The following is a 13,158-nucleotide window of genomic DNA, read 5'->3' as shown; positions in this document are numbered from 1 at the left end:
TTTAGGGGAAAGGTGGAGGCCAGACTAACTGGAGTGGATTTGAGAAAGAATAAGAGGAAATAAATGGGAATAGTCAATACGGACAGTTCTTCTGAATTTTATTCTTAAGGGAAGGAAAGAAATGGAGTCATAGTAGAGGCAGAAAGGGTCAAGAGATTTTTGTTTTGTTTTGTTTTGTTTTACATGGAAGAAATATTTACATGTTTAGATGTTGGTAGGGGCAATCCAGAAGAGAGGGAAAACGGAAGTCATCAGCTGAGATGAGAGAGGAGGGGTACGTCTTGTGACCGTGTCCCCTGGCATCTGCCTTCTGGCGTGCACAGACCCCTGTATATTCTCCAGCACTTTCTGTACCTTCTTGGCCTGAAACCTAGTGCTCCTTTGAGGGTAATACATTTTTTTTTTTTTTTAAACACTTGCTCACTCTCTAGAACCATGAATCCTTGGGTAAGGGAGAGTGAAGAAAGCATTTTCTATGAATTCTGCTGAGACTTCGAGACCTACACTGTCCAGTGCAGCAACCACTAGCCACAGGTGGGAATTAGACATTTCAAATGTAGTCTGAATTGACGTGTGTTGTAAGTGTAAAATGCACACCACATTTCGACGACTTGATCTGCTAAAAAGAATGTCAAAAGGCTAAATATTTTTGACATATTGGGCTTATTAAATTTATTATTAATATTAATTTCATTAATCTTTCTGTTTATTTTGTTTTCTGTTTGTTTTTTGAGTGTGGCTGCTAGAAAATTTAAAATTACGCATGTGGCTCATGTTCTATTTCATCTGGGTAGCACTGCTCTAGACCTTTTTAATGTCTTATAAACCACTTCCCTCTTTTAGCTCTTCTCATCTTCTTAATGTCTTTTCTTTACATTTACATAAAATCCTAACAACTTAACACGGCCAAAGAAGTCTGCATGACCTGGCTCTGTCTGTCCTTCCGACACCATCCTTAATCATCTTTTTGATCCATGAGGTCTAACCACACCATCCTCTCAAATCCGTCGATCAGTCCTTCTCAGGACTGCTTCTTCTATTTCCTCTGCTTGGAGCACTTGTCTTCTGACTTTAAAGATGTTTGGCTCCACTTTTTCCTGCTGGTTTTAACCTAAAAGTCTCGTTCTTAGAAAAAAGCATTTATTTCTTATCTAAAATAGTGCCCATGATACACCCCACCTCTCTTCCTATCATCCTGCTGATTTCTTAAAAAGCGTAGCTTAAAATTCTCCCTCCCTTTTTAAAAACCTACGTTTATCATTTATCATCTTTATTGATAAAAACCTCATTTATCATTTTTATTTTTTAAGATTTTATTTATTTGTTTGTCAGAGAGAGAGGGCACAAGCAGGGAGAGTGCCGAGCAGAGGGAGAAGCAGGCTCCCTGCCGAACAAGAGGCCCTATGAGGGACTCGATCCCAGGACTCTGGGATCATGACCTGAGCTGAAGTCGGACACTTAACCAGCTGAGCCACCGAAGTATCCCTCATTTATCTTCTTTAGTTCCATTACTGTAGGGGTCTTGTTTGTCTTGTTTATACCCAGTGTCAAGGGCAGATACCCAAATCTATGCTAAATGAACATAAGCAATAAAAATGGGTTGTATGTATGATAACATAGGAATAGTTAATTTTTTAGTCAAAATCGTACAAATGTGGCTTGGTAGTAATAGAAACTATGTGTAAGTGTTAACTGTAGGGATTAGAAACAAGTGTTTAACGTTAATTTAATGAACAGTTATTGTGGTCAAAACAACTGTGGGATATTTTTGTTTGTTTACTACTGTCTGTCTCATCTTTAGTTTCCAAAATTTGGTTCACTCCTAGTTCTCTTTGGGCTCTAGTGTACTCCCTTCCATGGCCTTATATTTTGGTCTTAGATGATATTCTTCCCTAGGGGCCCTTCTATTTTTATCTTCTACAGAAATCACAGTTAGAAAGATATTGAACTGAACTTAACAATTTAGTTTACAAACTTGAATGGGTTTTGTTTGTTTAATTCTGTGACTTGGTTTTTTAACTCTGAGGGTGCTTTTGAGGAGCTTTACAGGGGTCTTGGGATCTCTAAGATATCATCTGACCACTACTTTGTAAAGTTTCATGCCCGGTTTCTTGTGGACATTTGGATGGCTGGACCTGGGCTTCTCAGTGGGACGTGCCATTTGCATATATAAAGTGTCCTACAATCCTATAAACAACTTCCAAAGCTGAACTTCACCTTAGAAATCTCACTGAGTTCCTAGTCTCATATTTCCAACTTCTTACAAAACGTTTCTCCATATATTCAAAGCAACTAGGATCTGATCTAAATTCACCCTTTTCCTCTATTTCTATTAGTAGCATCTCTATCCAGCTAAGGTTCCAAATCTAAGCAATCTCCAAATCCTTTTGATTTTATCTTTCACATACAGTTTAAATTTTTCCTCCCTGTCTTTGTCTTCTACAGTTCTAGCTGAAGTATGCATCTTTTCTCCTCTGGAAAATCGTGGTAACCTAACCTAGGTAACCCACTTTTAGTAATAACAGCTACTTTAATACCATCCTCCACATTCCAGCTACGAGGAACTCACCAAAAGTCTAATCATGGTTTTATTTATTATGTTTCCGAGGTATTCCATCACCTATAGACCGAAATGCCAACGCCTCAGCGTGTTATTCAAGTGATGTCATATACTGTGTCTATATGACATAGACAAATACTGTCTACCAGTATTTACCACCTTTTCTCCCCAGGTTCACCTTCATCACATTACTTGCCATTCTGCAAATATATCATGCTTTCTTCCCCTTGGTCAGAACAGGTGAAATTGCCTTTGCAATATTAAGTCATTCTGATTAAATCTCTATTTCTGAATGAATCTCATAAAGTTGGGTGAGTAGAGAGATACCTTTAAAAATGTTTAAAAAGGTAAATGTTGAGAGAGTAGAACCGTATAAAGCTTTACTAAATAGCTTCTGTACCAATTCTTCTTAGGATATCTGATGTTCCAACTCTTTAGTTCTAAAACATATGATTTTTAAAGACATTAGAATATCTTGAATTTTTATACACAACAAATTATAAAATATAGGAACCACAGATTTCTTTTTTAAAAAAATATTTTATTTATTTATTTGAGAGAGAGAGAGAGAGCAAGCTAGCCGGGGAAGGGCTGGACAAGAGGGAGAGAGAGGATCTCAGGCAGACTCCCTGCTGAGCACAGAGCCTGATGCAGGGTTTGATCTCACAGCCCTGAGACCAAGACCTGAGCTGAAATCAGAAGTTGGATCTCAACAGACTGAGCCACATAGGTGACCAGGACCATAGATTTCAATGTGCTTTTAATCCTGTGCCTGGGGGTGGTGTGCCAAATGTCCTTGGTCCCTGGGGAATATACATATATGTCAAATAAAGCAGATCTGAGAGTGATAATCATATCTACCTACCTCTATTGTCTCAGGAGAGTGAAGATATAGAAAACAAACTTCTAATTTATTCACAGTTTTGTATAAGAGGGGTGGGTTTTTTTTTTTTTTTTTTACCTTCAATTATAAGCCAAACAAGCAAACAAATAAAACAATGAAGTACACATTTACCTCAGGATTTTTCAATTTTATAGGAAAACTCTGTAGAGAGAACATTTTCAGTTTTCCAATTATATCAATATACTAGCCCTTCCTAATGGGTTTATGTCCTGGTTTACCAGAGAGAAATGAAATACTGATTCTAGCAGTCACCAATGATTAAAATGTTGCTTTTTTGCCCAATAAAACTTTGTGTTCACTCCCAGATGCTGAATAGGAATAAAATACTCTTCCATAGCTTAAAAAGAAAAATGTATTATGTCTATAAATATATAAAAATACTGGGGCATCTGGATGGCTCAGTTGGTTAAGCATCTGACTCTTGGTTTTGGCTCAGGTCATGACCTCATGGGTCCTGAGACTGAGCCCTAAGTAGGGCTCCAGACTCAGCAGGGAGCCTGCTTAGAGACTCTCTCCCTCTGCTCCTTCTCCCTCTCTCTCTTTCACTTGATCTTGGCCAAAAGGCCGAGAAGCGATCTCTCTTTCAATTAAATAAATAAATCTTTTAAAATGTATGTAAATACTTTAAGTATACAATAATGTAAAATTATAGGGAGCTTATAAAATAGGAAAAAGCCCATAATAGCATGATGATTTTATGCATTATTCATATCAGTATCTTTAGTCAGTTATAATTTATAATTTTTTTTAAAGATGTTATATATTTAGAGTTAGAGATAGAGGAAGAGTGCAAGCAGGGGGAGGAGCAGAGGGAAGAGGGACAAGCAGACTCTGCTGAGCACAGATCCTGACTTGGAGCTTGATCCCACAACCCTGGGATCATGACCTGAGCGGAAATCAAGAGTCAAGACACTTAACTGACTGAGCCACTCAGGCACCCCAGTTAAAATTTGTTATTAATAGGTATTATATATTATGTGAGGTTTAAAACTTAAAAATATGCCATAGAGTGTTTGGTGTATTAGACCTGAAAATAATTTTCAGCAGAGTGAGCTGTTAGTCATTTCTCTGTGTAAGTAGATAAAAAAAATGTTATTTCGGAGTGTTATCTTTTTGGATTTTTCTCTGAACCCATATGTATTTCTACAGATATCAGGAAACTGGCATCTAATGAATACAGGGAAAAACACAGCAGAAATTTGAGGGGGGGCATGGAGAGGACTTGACAAAAGATGCCCTTTATAGGTACTTATTAAATTGGCTGTTGAGCAGATAAAGTGAGAGAATTTGTATAGTGGCCAACGGGTATCTGAGAATGGAACTGAGATGGTGACACATTCTCTTTGAATCACAGTTATTAGAACCTCCCTGGTGGACTGAGATGGTCCCAGATTAGATGTGCTTTCACAATGGGCATGACAGGGGAACTCACCAGGAAGGAAGGTATCTGGATGGTGTCTCTAGACTCAACAGAAAGGAGCAACGGAAAGGTTCTTGGAGGCCTCCTTATACTATGCAGGACTAGTTTTCCAGATTCACCAATTGATTCCATAGGTTGACATTTGCTGTTTTCAATCGGAGGGACTGAAATTTAAAAAAATTAACATTAAAATGTATTAAAATTCCTGAGCCTAAATGTGAAATAAATTTAAAATAACAAAATGCTTTGTTTTGTTAAGTTTGCACTTCTGAAGTTATTTAAGCTTAAAGCTACCTTTTAGGACACTGTATGAATTGAAATACCTTCTCTTCTTAGTCTGCGGCTTGCCTTTCCATTTTTTAGTGTACTTTGTTGAGCAGATGTTCCTAATTTAAATGTATATCATTTTATCAATTTTATCAATATTTTTCTCATGGTCAGTGCTTTCTGTATCTATTTAAATAATCTCCACTTGCCTCAAGATCATGAGGATATTCACTTATGTTAAAATCTAAAAGCTAATTGTATTATGTTTTTTAAAATTGTAGTAAAATATATATAACGTGAAATTTATCAGTGAAACTATTTGAAGGGTACGATTCAATGGCATTAAATACATTCACAATGCTACTACCCATAAGCCTAACCTTTTCATCATAAATGCTGTATCCATTAAAATATAACTTCCCCTTTTCTCTCCTTCTAATACCTGGTAACTTTTATTCAGCTTTCTGGTCTCTACGATTTTGACTATGCTAGGTACCTCATGTAATTGGAATCATACATTATTTATCCTTATATATCTGATTTATTTACTGTGTATAATGTTTGCAAGGTTCATTCATGCTGTAGCATGGATCAGAATTTCATTCCTTTGTAAAAATAAATGCTATTTTATTGACTGTACAAATCACCTTTTGTTTAACCATTCATGTGTTGATGAATATTTAGGTTGTTCTCACCTTTTGCCTATTGTGAATAATGTTGCCGTGGATGTTGGTTTACAAGAATCTGCTCGAGCTCCTGTATTCAGTGCCTTGGGACACACACATAGAAGTGGAATTGCTGGAATGTATGGTAAAGCTATGTTTATAATTCCACTGCTCTTCAGAGACTACACATTTTACATTCCCACCAGCAAACCACAAGGGTTTCAAATTTCTGCATACTCATCACATTTGTATTTTTTTTTTATTTTTATTTTTATTTTTTTTTATTTTTTTAAGATTTTTTATTTATTTATTTGACAGAGAGAGATCACAAGTAGGCAGAGAGGCAGGCAGAGAGAGACAGAGAGGAGGAAGCAGGCTCCCTGCTGAGCAGAGAGCCTGATGCGGGACTCGATCCCAGGACCCTGAGATCATGACCTGAGCCGAAGGCAGCGGCTTAACCCACTGAGCCACCCAGGCGCCCTCACATTTGTATTTTATTTATTTATTTAATAATAGCCATCCTAGTGAGTGTGTAGTGATTATCTCGCTGCAGTTTGGCTTTGCATTTTCCTAATGATTAAGGATTAATTGTACCTCTTTGGAGAAATGTTTATTCAAATCCTTTGCCAATTTTTGAATCTTTTGTTGTTGAGTTGGAGTTTTTATACATTCTGGATATTAATCATTTGTCATATATATGATTAGCAAATATTTTCTCCCATTCTGTAGGTTGTTTTTTCACTTTTTTGATAGTGTTTTTGGATGCATAAAAGCTCTTAATTTTGATGTTCTATTTATCTACTCTTTCTTCTGTTGCCCATGCTTTTAGTGTCATTCCCATGAAATGTTGAAAAATCCAATGTCATGAAACTTTTCCCCAATGTTTTTTTCCTAAGAATTTTTCAGTTTTAGCTCTTAGCTTAAGTTTTTGGTCTATCTTGAGTTGATTTTTGTGTATGTATATAAGGTATACATTCTGTGAATGAAATGTGAATATCCAGCATGTGAATATCCAGCTCTCCCAGCACCATTTGTTTGTTTGTTTTTGTATGATGAAAAAAATTGTATTTAGATTTAGCCAGCTGGACTCAGTTTAGATGATCCCAATTTTGCTGGCAACATCAAAGCATCATAGTCAGGGGCCAGTCGAACATAGGCCTTCTTCTCCCCATCAGGCCTGATCAAGGTGTTGACCTTGGCCACATCAGTGTTGTAGAGCTTCTTCACAGCCTGTTTGATCTGGTGCTTGTTGGCCTGGACATCCACAATGAACACAAGTGTGTTGTTGCCTTCTATTTTCTTCATGGCTGACTCAGTAGTTAGGAGGAACTCGATGATGGCATAGTGATTGAGCATGTTTCAAGTGCTCTTTCCAGGGTATTGGGGCTGCCTTGGGAGACGCAGAGTCTTGGGTCGTGGGATCGTAGGTGCTGTGCGGATCTTTTTGTTGTGACTGTGGATGGCTTTCAGCACCACTTTCTTGGCCATCAAAGGCTTTCCTTTGGCTTTGGCTTTGGGAGGGGGTAGGGGCTTCCTTCTCAGCTTTTAGCACCATCTTCGTAAAAGGGATTCCAGCACCATCTTGTTGAAAAAATTGTCCTTTCCCCATTGGATGGTCTTCACACCTTTTTTCAAAAATAAATTGGCCGAATATGTGAAGATTTATTTCTGGTCATCCTATTCTATTCCATCAATCTGTCCATCTTTGTGCAAGCACCACACTATTTTAATCCCTAAGCTGAAATGGCACAAAGAAGTAATTACTATTCACTTATGTGGAAAAAATTTTGAATGTTCCTCAAAAATAATGTGTTAGGCTTTTCTGATACCTTAGGATACATCTTGCTAATGGATGCACAGGATAAATTGAGATAAAACACAGATGCTCAAAGACACAATTCAAAGTTATGGCAGCTTGATGCTGAGATGCTGAGTGTAGTTCTCTAGGGATGGAGCTTGGCAGAGCTGTATTTGCTACTCAGGATGCACAATGCCTCTATAATGGCTCACTGTAAAACAAACACTAAACATTATTTTCACTTTTTGTCCTTGTTAAAGCAAAAATATTCTTTGGATTTCTTTCAGTTAGGAAAAACAGTCATTAATGTAGATATTTTTTTCTTCTTTCTTTTTGTAAAAGTGAGGTGACACAACACAGACTTTTGAAAAGTGGGGGGAATACATGTATAATTTTGTAATATAATTTAAAATCAGGAAGTGTGATGCCTCCACTTTGTTATTTTTTCCTCAAGATTGTTTTGGCTATTTGTGGTCTTTTGTGGTTCCTTACAAATTTTAGGATTGTTCTTTTTCTCTTTCTTAGAAAAATGCCATTGGAATTTTGGTGACTTGTATTGAATCTGTAGATCCCTTTAGGTGGTATGGATATTTAAACATTATTAATTCTTCCTTCCAGGAACATGGGGTATCTTTTCATTTATTTGTGCCTTCTTCAATTTATTTTATCCATGTGCTCAAGTATTCAATGAAAAAATCTTTCACCACCTTGGTTAAATTTCTTCCTAAGTTTTTTATTGTTTTTTGATGCTATTGTAAATGGGATTTTTTAAATTTCTCTTTTGGTTAGTTCATTGTTGCTGTGTAAAAATGCAATGATTTTTATGTTGCTTTTGTATCCTTCAACTTTACTGAGTTCATTTATTAGAGATTTTGTGGAAACTTAAGGGTTTTCTAGTTATGATACCATGTCATATGCAAATAGAGATGATTTTACTTCTTTTCTGATTTGGATGACTTTTATTTCTTTTTCTTGCCTAATTGCTCAGGCTAGGACTTGCAGTACTATGTTGAATGGAGATGGCAAGAGCGAACATCCTTGTAACGTTTTTGATCTTAGAGGAAAAGATTTCAGCTTTTCAACATTGAGTATGATGTTAACTGTGGGTTTGTCATACACAACCTTTATCACATTTGGGTACATTCTTTCTATTCCTAATTTTTGAGAGTTTTTTTTTTTTCTCATAAACGCTATTAAATTTGGTCAAATGCTTTTACCTCAACTACTGAAGTGATTATATGATTTTTGTCCTTCATTATGTTAATATGTTATATCACGTTTATTTATTCAGGTATGGTGAACCATCCTTGTATCCTGAGGATTATCCCACTTGAGCATGATGTATGATCCTTTTAATGTACTCCTGAATTCAGTTTGCTAATATTTTGTTGAAGATTTTTTGCATCTATGTTTAATAGGCATATTCCCTGTAATTCCTTTCTTTGTAATGCAGTTGTCTAGCTTTGGTATCAGTGTAATGCCAGCCTTGTAAAATAAGATTGAAAGTGTTCCTTCTCTTCAATTTTTTTTTGAAGAGGTTGAGAAAAACTGGAGTTAATTATTTAAATATTTGGTAGCATTCAGTGAAGTCTTCTTGTCCTGGGCTTTTGTTGTTTGGGAGTTTACTAATTCAATAGCCTTGCTTATTATTGTTCCATTCAAATTTTCTATTACTTCATGATTCAGTCTTAGTAAGTTGTAGTTTCTAGGAATTTATCAATTTCTTTGAAGTTATCTAATTTGTTGGCATGATTGTACATAGTAGTCTCATGATCATATTTGTTTGGTATCATTTGTAATGTCTCTTATTTCTCTTATAATTTTATTATCTTTTTTCCTTGGTCTAGCTAAGGGTTTATCAATTTTAACTTTTTAAAAATGCAACTCTTGATTCTATTGATCTTCTCTGTTGTCTTTCTAGTCTCCATTTCATTTATTTCCTTACTATATCTTTCCTTCTACTAACTTTGATCTTAGCTTATTCTTCCTTTCTTAGTTTCTTGAAGTATAAAGTTAGGTTATGTTGTTTATTTGAAATTGTTCTTGTTTCTTCATGTAGGCATTGTTTCATAATTTATTTATAGGCTATAAATGTCCCTTTTAGAACTGCTTTAATTGCATCAAATAATTTTTGATATGTTGTTTTTCCATTTCTGTTGTCTCAAGATATTTTTAATTAAAAAGATTTAATAATTAAAAAATGATTTTATTTATTTGACACAGAGAGAGAGATCACAAGTAGGCAGAGAAAGGCAGAGAGAGATGGGGAAGCAGACTCTCTGCTGAGCAGAAAGCCCATGCGGGCCTCCATCTTAGGACTCTGAGATCATGACCTGAGCCGAAGGCAGAGGCTTAACCCACTGAGCCACCCAGGTGCCGCCCAAATTAAATAATTTTTAGATTTATTATTTGACCCATTGATTGTTCAGAAGTGTGTAATATTAAATTAAATATTAAATTCACATTTTGGTGAATTTTTCAGTTTTTCTTATATTGTTGATTTATAGTTTCATATCACTGTCACTGGAAAAGTTGGAAAAGACTTGATATAGTTTGACTTTGGTTAAATTTGTGAAGACTTCTTTTTATAACCTAATATATGGAACTCACCTCTCCTTTAGCTTTCATGATACCACAATTCTCTAATTTTCTTTAATTTCTATGACCACTGCCTAGACTTTGTTATATCTTTTTTTCTTGTCATCAATCTTAAAATTAGGTTTCTCCATGGTTCTTCCCTCAGTACTCTTTACTATTCACTCAGTAATTTCACTCTGGCTGGTTTTATCCATTCTCATATTAAAAGAAATAATTAGGTTGAATTAAATGTACCAAAAGCTGTACATATCAATTATACAGGTAGATGAATTATCCAAAACGAATATCCACTGATGTAAATACTACCATCTCTTGAGAAGCCCCCCTTCAGCCCTTTTTAAACTTTTTACTTTGTAGTAATTACAGATTCATGAAGCTTCACAGAATTATAGATTCACAAATACAGTACAGAGAGGTCCCATGTAGCTTTCACTCAGTATGCCCAGCAGTTTTTGTCTTACATAGTTACAATGCAATATCCAAACTGAAAATGTGATATTGGTACTATGTGTGTATAGAGTTCTAGGTCGATTTTATTATATGTGTAGAGTCATGTAGTCTCTACCACAATCAAGATACAGACCTACTTCATTACCATGAAGATTCTTCCTGATGCTACCCCTTTATAGTCACAACCATCCCCTATCTCCTCACAGTCTCTAACCCGTGGCAGTCATTAACCAAAAAATTGGCTTTTTTCCCCCTCACTAGAATAACACTCTTGAGATCCATTCAAATCCATACATTTGTTAACCCTTTATTAAGAGTTTTTGCATTTGTATTCAAGGGGGATATGGGCTGTAGGTTTGTTTGTTTGTATTTTTGTACTGCCTTTGTAATGTCTAGCCATCAGAGTGATACTGGCTTTCTAGAAAGATGTAAAGTGTTTCCTCCACTTCTATTTTCAGGAAGAGATTGTGTAGAATTGGTGTAAATTTTCCTTAAATATGCGGTAGAATTCTCCAGTGAAACAATGTAGACTTGGCAATTTCTTTTGTGGCTAGTTTTAAATTATCAATTCAATTTTTAAAGTAGTTATAGGGCTAGTCAAATGATCTATTTGATATACATTAGTGAGTGGTGATTACTTGTACTCTTCAAGGGACTGGTTCATTTCATGTAAGTTATTGAATTTATGCACATAGAGTTGTCTGTAGGATTCCTTTTGATGTCTGCAGGATCGATAGTGAAATCTTGTTTCATATATTGTTAGCAATGTGTTTCTTTGACAGTCTTGCTAAAGTTTCGTCAATTTTGTCAATTTTTTCAACAACTAGCTTTTTGTTTCACTTTATTTTTCTGTTTTCAGTTTGATTTCTTATTTTTTCTTTTTCTATCTTATTTTTTATTTCTTTCTGCTTGCTTTGGGTACTTTTTCAAGTTTCCTAAGGTTAGGACTTAGTACTGCATAGATAGATATAATAAAATAAAAATAATTTAACATTTATTAATAAATTTAGATTTAATAATTTAATAAAATTAAAAATAGTAAAAGTAAATATGCTGGGTGGGTGGTTTATGTTTTATTTAACATGTACTCTGATGTTTTTGTCTGCTTGTTCCATCAATTATTAAGAAAAGTTGCTAACATTTTCCCAGTATAACGGGTGGTCTATTCAATATTTTAGTACTTTTCCACCTTTGCTTTATATATCTTAATGATATGTCACTTTTTACATACAAACCTAGAATTATAGCTTCCTGGTGGATTGACACTTTTGATGAGATTTCCTCACCTCAAGACTTTTTCTTGCTTTAATATTTACCCTAATACTAGTTTGTCTACTCTGCTCTATTTTTTTTTTTTCTTGCTTGCTTTCTTTTGGATTTCTCATATTTAATCAGTTTTCTAAATTATCAGGTTGTTATACACTCTTTTATTATTCTTTTAGTGATTAGAGGTTATAGCATGCACCGTACCTCAACTTATTAAGGGCTGTTATAAATCAGTTAAGGTAAGGACCCTACAACACTTTAGCTTCATTTATCACCTGTCTTGTGCTGTTTCAGTTCTTTTCTAAATGTTTTAGTATGCCTAGAGGTTATTATTTATATAGGCACATTCATTTATCTTTACGCAGATATTTATCCTGTTCCATTTTTTTTCCTTCTTCAAGTTTCCATGTGGGATCCTTTCCCTTTTGTCTTCAGAACACTTCCTGAACTTTTCAGATCAGTATTAATGACTTTTGGCATTTATTGTTTTTGTTAACAAATCAACTGCCATTCTCTTTTATAACTGTTCCTTGAAAGTAAATTGTCTTTTCTCCTCATCAACTTTTAAGACTGTTCTCTCTGGCTAGTTTCATGCAGTTTCACTATGATGTGTGATGTATTTGCTTTGTTTAGGATTATAACCTTTCTTGAATCTATTATTTATTTTTTTAATCAACTTGGTTAAATTTCCAGGACATAATCTCGAGTATTACTTGTTTTTAATCTCTCCTCTCATGAAATTTCAAATATGTGGTATTAGAACTTTTCAAGGCCATCTGTATCTTATTCTTTTCCTTCCACATTACATTTTCTGTCATTTTCTTAATGCTCAAGACTGATTTTCCCCTCCATTTTATCTTTTAGCTCACTGATTTCCTCATCAGTTATATCTAGTAGCTGTTACATTCATGTATTTGGATCTTATTTTATGTGATTTCTCATTTCCATTTGATTCATCTTTGTGATTTCCATTTCTCTGCTAAAATCTTGTCATTTAAGGTTTTATAATTCTGTTACTTAGATCATTGTGGGCCTGTGGTTTCTCTTGGATTTCTGTTAATTTTTTTCTTTAAACTCTTGTTTTGATGAAATCTGACATTATGTATGAAAAACTGTCTTGATGCTCAGGACAACACTATCTTCCTCTTGAAATTTTCACTTTGGCAGAATATCACATATGGAGAAGCTCACTTTATTACAATCTGTAACCGAGCTGATTTGGGTCCAAGC

This window comes from Mustela lutreola, chromosome 1 (genome assembly GCF_030435805.1).
Source record: "Mustela lutreola isolate mMusLut2 chromosome 1, mMusLut2.pri, whole genome shotgun sequence".
In the NCBI taxonomy this organism is placed as follows: Eukaryota; Metazoa; Chordata; class Mammalia; order Carnivora; family Mustelidae; genus Mustela; species Mustela lutreola.
This window is presented reverse-complemented; position numbering follows the sequence as displayed.